Source organism: Zea mays, chromosome 9 (genome assembly GCF_902167145.1).
Source record: "Zea mays cultivar B73 chromosome 9, Zm-B73-REFERENCE-NAM-5.0, whole genome shotgun sequence".
Lineage (NCBI taxonomy): Eukaryota > Viridiplantae > Streptophyta > Magnoliopsida > Poales > Poaceae > Zea > Zea mays.
This window is the reverse complement of record NC_050104.1, coordinates 118,872,624-118,881,052: the sequence shown is the minus strand read 5'-3', so window position 1 is coordinate 118,881,052 and position 8,429 is coordinate 118,872,624. Positions and strand designations below refer to the sequence as shown.

Below are 8,429 nucleotides of genomic sequence, written 5' to 3'. Positions count from 1 at the left end.
CCACGGGATAACCACCGTGTCAACTCTGTGATTGCTTTCTTGTGGTTATCGTGTTTTGAGTTCTCTCTAGCCACTTGGCCATACTTGTGCTAACCCTTAACAAGTTTTTGTGGCTTAAGTTTTGAACTTTTACAGGATCACCTATTCACCCCCCTCTAGGTGCTCTCAAAGCAGCCTAGTAGGCCACCACAAGTCCACAACCCTGTCGTCGACCACTGCTCTTCCACTTGCAGTCTTCCATCGCCCTCGCCCCTCGCCCAGGCACAGCCGCACAGCAAGCATAGCCGCCACCGCCAGTCGCCACTGCTCAGCTGGCGTGCCCCCAAATTCTGTGACGGCGTGACTCATCTTCCTCCTCTCCTCTCTGCTAGGTTGCACGTGCAGACCACGAACGGATGCACTGCCCCCAAGGCCCCAATCCAGTAAGTAATCTGTAATCCCTAATCTAGCTTTGTGGCCATCGATGCGAGCACCCTCTGCCGGACGCACCCAGCCGCCATGGACGCACGGACGCACCCACTCCAAGGGAAACTTCAGCCGCCATGGACGCACACGCACCCAGCTGCACCTGCACAGACGCACTCTAGTCCTCCTCATGCCGCTGCTCTTCCATCTCGCTCGCCGGACGCATCCGCTGCTCTTCCTCCTCCTCGCGCGCTGGACGAACTGATGCACCCACTGGCCACTGGTTAAGGGGATATTATAGCAAAGTTTCAGTTTTTTTCCTCCAACACAGAGAAGTATCAATTTCGTTATGAAATGTCATGTTCCTAGGATGAACTCCAATGCGCTTGGTTGGTGAGGCTAAATAAACAGGAAGAACCAGATGCCAAACGGATAGCAAAGAGGATTCTAGAATACGTCGAGAATCAAGTTGCCACAAGCCACGACAGCTTCTGCAGTCATAGTAATTAACCCCCAACAAAATTATAGCTGCAAAATCATAGAGACTACCCTGCCACGAGTTAATAGCAAGCAGCTTTGCTGGGGTCTGATACACACAACCTTCTTCTATGCTCGAGAGCAATACAACTTTTCTCCCACAACACCTCTCGACAGAACATGACTATGCAAGTCAAGTATATAGTCAGCGTCTCGAGCCTGACATTCTTTAAATCTACACTTATTGTTCACACAAAGGGGAGTAATTATTTCGACTCGGAAGAGAGGACCTTCTTAACGAACTGTTGTTCTTCAGATGATCCTGGTGGGCGTGGCTCTAAGAAGAGCAGCACCGCGACGTAAGGGAGCTAGAATTTGTGGCTGACACTTGAATGGATTGTCCCTCTCTGAGGTTACTGGACCCCAAACCAGACTCCTCCGAAGACAGGGGCTTCTTGCTGATTATCCAGTAGATCTCGGCTACAACAGTGTGGAAGGCCTTCTCCACAGTTCAGAATATGCTTTTAGTGAGGGTGGTCGTGTACTTGTGTTTTTGTGATATTTATAAACTTTGTTGTATTGTGATATTTTCATATTGAGATATTTTCATATTGATATGGTTACAGATCTATATAGCCAGTTCGTAGCCACCATGAATCAGCTCGGTGGCCCCCAGGGTGAGCCTTGCTCTTCAGATGCAAATTTTCTCGCTGGTTTTGGGCCACCAGCATGTTCTTACCTAGTTTCTTGCCATATCAGTTGCCACGCCAAAGAAAATTAGGGAGCTGATGAAGGTGAACGGCCTGATAAACGACGAAGTGAAAAGCCATCTTCAGGTTAGCAATCCAGCATCCCCCTTGACATTCATCCATCCCCTTCACATTCATCCATCCATCTCAGCTCCGGGAGATGAAGACTCATTGCCCTTGTTTGTTGTGACATGGATCTGCAATATGTCTGACGATGCTGTTGGTTCTTCAGAAATACCGGCTACACAACCGGAGCAAGGCAAAACAGTCTGTTGATCTTCTATAGTTAAATCAAAGCTATTTTATTTTTTTTAAAATAGCTAAATTGCATTTTTAGCGTTTAGCGCGTGGTTTATAATGGTTTATAGACGAAACACATTCATTTAATGGCAATTTAGCGAAACCAGTGTTTGATAATGACAAGATTCCAAATTTCTCGGATGTGAAGCGTATTGGTAAGAAATTGAACTACCAAGGTTTATTACAGGATGTAGATAGTTAGTGGATATTTAGTTCATGAATGTATATTTGACAATATGTGTTTCTTTTCATTTTTCTCTTGCAGATTCACTTAGTTATACATCCATAATATATGTTGCTATCATTATTACAGTTGTATTCATTATTATTATTGTAGAAATTGCTATCATCAAGTTGATAGGTGGACAAATTCCAATGCCCAAGTTATTTCCCACCGTTAATGATGTGAATGTCATAGGTGTATAAATGAGAAAAAATGAATAATTGGTTAGGAAGAACGTCAGGGACACCACTGACAACGGCTGGTCAATTCCCCTTGGAATTTACGCTTCTCTTTTTTTATTGCTTGATTGTGATCACATGGTAGGCCTCATGTGCGCTTTGCTACTGAGGGTTGGTCAGTTTTTCTTGGAATTTACCATTCTTCTCTTGTTTTATTGCTTGATTGTGGCCTCATGTGCGCTTTGTTGCTGCATTTCTCAGGTTCGACATGCCCCATGCCTACTATCACTCTCGATTTGAAGAAGAGTCTCAAGATTCTGCAGGTGTTATGTTACTCCTAATTTAGTTACCTTACTGGCAATAGGATGCCATTGCAACAATCTGAAAGTGCAACCATTTGATTGAAGCAGATTTAATTATACAAGATAGATCTAGAATTGTTTTACTTGAGATTCAAGCAATGTTGGATGTGCCTGTCTCAGATCAATTGGTATTGTGTGTTTGGTGATCATGGTTTATCCTTTGGGATGGTTATGTGATAGTATATTTGACATCTTATTTTGCAGGTGAGCTATGTAATTGACCCAAAAGACACTTCAAGCGGGCAGGAAAGTCTAAGGCCCTTACTAAGTACTTCCAAGTAAGTAGAGCAATCACCATCACACGGATTTATTCAAGATTTTTTTGTGTTAAGCCAATTGTTCGTTTTCATGTAATTGTTGTCCACTAATATTTTATTGAATAATTTGTGTGCCGTCGCAACGCACGGTCATTGTACTAGTAGAATTGAATGCTCCATTTGTAGTTTCTGTGATATTACAGTAGTGCAGTCTAAAATACTGAAACATTGTACACTGTAATACCCTGAAAGGCTGGGTCAATCAATTTTGACTCCTCTTTACTTGGGCATGTGTTTATTCAAAAATTCTTAGTAGCTGCGGTCTGATTTGGACTCTATATTCATGATTTGACTTACAAATCTTTGTGCACATAAGTGTGAATTGGTTTCTCCACACACATATAGTGACACAAAGGTGTGGAGCAAGAAAGAGGGTTATTGCCCCATTTTAGGTGACCAATATGTTTCCCTAATCAAAATGCGATCAGTATATGGCTGATGCTTACATGATGTCAGTTGCATGGCCGTACAAGAAAGTAAGTCTATATCTTATCTTGTTTATGTTTAGATTTATATGAGCCATCAACTTAATGATGATTAACCTTGATTGCACCAGCTGAATTTGGTGCATAAGGCTGCAACACCGTCTAGTGGAGGTAGATAAGGCATCAAAACTGTATTTTTATTTGCAAATGTAGCAACAATATACTAATTTGATGTACTTTTTTCTAGGGTGTTCTGGACAAAGAAAGCTTGTACCTTAAAACAGGAGGATACAAGAAGCTGGAGTGGTTGTCTGAAGGCTTTTGAACTGCTTGAAGCATTAGTGTAGCTTTGGTGCTTTTGTGACTGATCAGCTCTGGAGCAGCTAGAGTGATGTAGTTGTGGGCTTTTGAACAATAGCTGGAGTGATATGAAACATTAGTGATGTAGTTGTGGGCTTTTGAACTGCTTCAAGCTGGAGTGATGTCGTTGTGGTGCTTTTGTGACTGATCATCTCTGGAGCTTTTGTGAATGATCTAGCTAGCTATTTGTAAATGATCTAGTTATGAATGATATTATAATTATGATGCTTTTGTGAATATATAATTGTGGTGCTTTTATGTTTATGTGATGGATCTATGACTGTGGTATACTGATTAACTGTGTATGTCTTTATGATTTGTGTATAAAAATCTATGATTTGTGGAGCTTAATTAAATGTATATTATTATTAATAACAACTGTAAAAGGGCGACTTTCTGTTGGTTGCTAAATGTATAATATGACGACTTACGGTTGGTTGCTAAATCTATAGTACAGCAACCCACGGTTGGTCGCTAAATATACAATATTAGCAACAGACGGTCGGTCGCTAAAAAGATGTCGGTTGCTAAAGCCTTTAGCGACGGCACTTACAGCGACCATCCTTATGACCAACCGTAGGTCGCTGAAGGCCGTTTTAGCAACCAACCGTAGGTCGCTGTAAGTGAACCGTCGTGTAGTGGAAGTCTTTGTCCGGAAGAATACCGGAAAGTTCAAGGAAGAGAAGATGTCCGTGACATTTGGAATATTCTTAAAATGTCACATGAAGGAGATCCCAAAGCTAAGAGACATAGAGTTGAAGCTTTGGAGAGTGAGCTTGCTAGATATGATTGGACTAAGGGTGAGTCGCTTCAATCACTTTTTGATCGGTTGATGGTGTTAGTAAACAAAATAAGAGTGCTTGGAAGTGAAGATTGGAGTGACTCCAAGGTCACAAGACTATTCATGAGAGCATACAAAGAAAAAGATAAGAGTCTAGCAAGGATGATAAGGGATCGTGATGACTATGAGGATATGACGCCTCATCAATTATTTGCAAAGATTCAACAACACGAGTCCGAAGAAGCCCCCATCAAGACAAGAGACTCTCATGCCTTGATCACAAATGAACAAGACAACCCCAAGAAGAACAAAGACCACAAGGCAAAGAAAGTGGCCGAGACATCAAGTGATGAAGATAGCTCAAGTGATGAAGACACAACTATGTTCATCAAAACATTCAAGAAATTTGTAAGGAAAAATGACAAGTTTCAAAGGAAAGGGAAGAAGAGGGCATGCTATGAATGTGGCCAAACCGGTCATTTCATAGCGGATTGTCCTAACAAGAAGGAACAAGAAGCCAAGAAGGAATACAAGAAGGACAAGTTCAAAAAGGGAGGCAAGACCAAGGGATATTTCAAGAAGAAGAAATATGGTCAAGCCCATATTGGTGAAGAATGGAACTCCGATGAAGAGAGTTCTAGCTCCGAAGAAGAGGAAGTGGTGGCAAACATTGCCATCCAATCTACTTCAAGCTCGCAACTCTTCACCAACCTACAAGACGACTCCTACACTCCAACTTGCCTCATGGCAAAAGGAGATAAGGTAACTTTATTTAGTAATGATTTTCCAAATGATGATGATGATGAACAAATTGCCATGAAGAATAAAATGATTAAAGAATTTGGCTTGAATGGATATAATGTTATCACCAAATTAATGGAGAAGATAGATAAAAGAAAAGCAACTCTTGATGCTCAAGAAGACTTGCTTATCCTTGAAAAGGAAAGAAACCTAGAGCTTCAAGAATTGCTACTCAATAAAGATGAAATGCTAGATGCCTTGACTAAAAAAGTATCCTTAATCAAGATAACTATAGAGGATAAAGAAAAAGAAGTAACAAATATGAAAACCTCTATAGCTAATCTTGCAAATGAAAAGGATGCACTTGAATCAAGCATGTTAAGCTTGAATGTTCAAAATCAAGAACTTCAAGCGCAACTTGAAAATTGTAAGAACATCAATGCCTCATCTTTATTGATTCAATCTAAGTCTAGCTCCTCAAATAATACCTTTTGCAAACATTGTACCAAATATCATGCTTCTTGTTGTCTAACTAACCATGCAAGGAAGAAAAGCCCACAGGTGAAGGTCAAAGAAATATTGAAAAGATGCTCTAGCAATGATGGGTTAAAGAAAATTGAACCCAAGTACAAGTCCCTAAAGCCCAACAATGGAAGAAGGGGGCTTGGGTTCAACTCATCCAAGGAAAACCCTAGTATAGAGCATAAGGGGCGGAGATCCCCCAAGTTCATAGAGGGAACCACCCTATATGATGCCTTGGGGAGGATTCACTCCTCAAATGGCAAGTCAACTCAAGTAAAGGTAAACTTGAGTTCCACAAAGAGTAAGATGAACGAAGTGGGATCCACAAGTGGAGAAAAATTTAATGCTCCCATTTCTCACTCTTATCTTTGTGATTATATGTTGACTTGGGATTTAGGGAAATTGGTTGTTAAATATGTGGGTGCCTACACTAAAAGAAAAGTCATGAAAAGAAGTGTGTGGGTACCCAAGGCTATAACTAACACTGCAGGACCCAATTCAATTTGGGTACCTAAAAGCATAGCCTAAATTTGTTTTGCAGGTCTACTCCTCTGGTGGGTCAAGTTGGGTGCTTGACAGTGGATGTACAAATCACATGACCGGGGAGGAAGACATGTTTCATTCCTTGCAACTAACTCAAGAAGCACAAGAAATTGTGTTTGGAGATAGTGGCAAGAGTAAGGTGATTGGTTTTGGTAAAATTCCTGTCTCTGACCAACAATCACTTTCAAATGTTTTATTGGTAGATTCTTTAAGCTACAATTTGATGTCCATTTCACAACTTTGTGGAATGGGTTATAATTGCTTATTTTCTGATGTGGATGTGAAGATCCTTAGAAGGGAGGATTCCTCAGTTGCCTTTACGGGTCGCTTGAAGGGCAAACTTTATCTTGTTGATTTCACAACAAGTAAAGTGACGCCTGAGACTTGTTTAGTGGCAAAGTCCGACAAGGGTTGGCTATGGCATTGCCGGCTAGCTCATGTCGGTATGAGGAATTTGGCCAAACTTCAAAAGGATAATCACATCATTGGACTAACAAATGTTGTATTTGAGAAAGATAGGGTTTGTGGCGCATGCCAAGCAGGAAAGCAACATGGAGTCCCACATCAATCAAAGAATGTGGTCACAACAAAGAGGCCATTGGAGCTTCTTCACATGGACCTCTTCGGACCTGTGGCTTACATCAGCATTGGTGGTAGTAAGTATGGTTTAGTCATTATTGATGATTTTTCTCGCTTCACCTGGGTTTTCTTTTTGAGTGACAAAGGTGAAACCCAAGAGACCTTGAAGAAATTCATGAGAAGAGCTCAAAATGAGTTTGAGCTCAAAATCAAGAAAGTGAGAAGTGATAATGGGACAGAATTCAAGAACACAGGTGTTGAAGAATTATTAGGGGAAGAAGGAATCAAACATGAGTTCTCGGTTCCCTAAACTCCACAACAAAATGGTGTTGTGGAAAGGAAGAACCGAACTCTAATTGAAGCAGCTAGAACCATGTTGGATGAGTACAAGACCCCTGACAACTTTTGGGCAGAGGCGGTCAACACCGCCTGTCATGCAATCAACCGCCTCTATCTTCACAAGATCTACAACAAGACTGCCTACGAACTTCTCACTGGTAACAAACCTAAAGTTGATTATTTTAGAGTATTTGGTTGTAAGTGTTTTATTCTTAACAAGAAAGTCAAGAGCTCAAAGTTTGCTCCTAGAGTGGACGAGGGTTTCTTGCTTGGTTATGCATCAAATGCGCATGGATATCGTGTTTTCAACAATACCACCGGTCTTGTTGAAATGGCGATAGACGTGACATTTGATGAGTCTAATGGCTCGCAAGGGCATATTTCTAATGGCACTGCAGGAAATGAAGAACCACCTTGTGAGGCCATAAAGAAACTTGCAATAGGTGAAGTGAGACCTCAAGAAAAGGATGATGAGGAAGGAACTTTGTGGATGACCAATGAGGTTTTTGATGTGGGTGCAAAGGTGGTGGGTGACAAATCCTCCACCCAAGCAAACCCATCAACCTCAAGTCATCCAAGTCTTGAAGAAAATCATCAACCCCAAAGGATGCCAACTGTGGTAGAAGATGAACACGAAAGTGTTAATGGTGAAGTGCCTCTTGATCAAGTGGATGATGAGGAGGAGCAAATTCAAAGACAACCATCAATGCCTCATCCTCGAGTCCATCATACCATTCAAAGGGATCATCCGGTGGACAACATCCTGGGTAGCATCAGGAGAGGGGTAACAACTCGATCCCGTTTAGCAAATTTTTGTGAATTTTACTCGTTTGTTTCCTCTCTTGAGCCACTTAAGGTTGAAGAAGCGTTGGGTGATCCGGATTGGATAATTGCCATGCAAGAGGAATTGAACAACTTCACCCGGAATGAAGTCTGGTCCTTGGTTCAAAGACCCAAGCAAAATGTGATTGGGACAAAATGGGTCTTTAGGAACAAACAAGATGAACATGGCGTAGTCACAAGAAATAAAGCACGGTTGGTTGCCCAAGGCTACACTCAAGTGGAAGGACTTGATTTTGGTGAAACATATGAGCCGGTAGCAAGGTTAGAGTCAATTAGAATATTAA

At 41.4% G+C, this 8,429-nt stretch overlaps 1 long non-coding RNA gene across 1 annotated transcript; it reads left to right on the top strand.

Annotated features, from left to right (window-relative positions):
• Positions 1-207: 207 nt before the first annotated feature.
• On the top strand, positions 208-4,030 carry LOC103640219 (uncharacterized). Its single transcript, XR_002265007.2, has 6 exons — positions 208-422; positions 1,199-1,559; positions 1,642-1,718; positions 2,595-2,656; positions 2,900-3,608; positions 3,685-4,030. It is a non-coding gene; the product is annotated as an uncharacterized lncRNA (long non-coding RNA).
• The last annotated feature ends 4,399 nt before the right edge of the window (positions 4,031-8,429 follow it).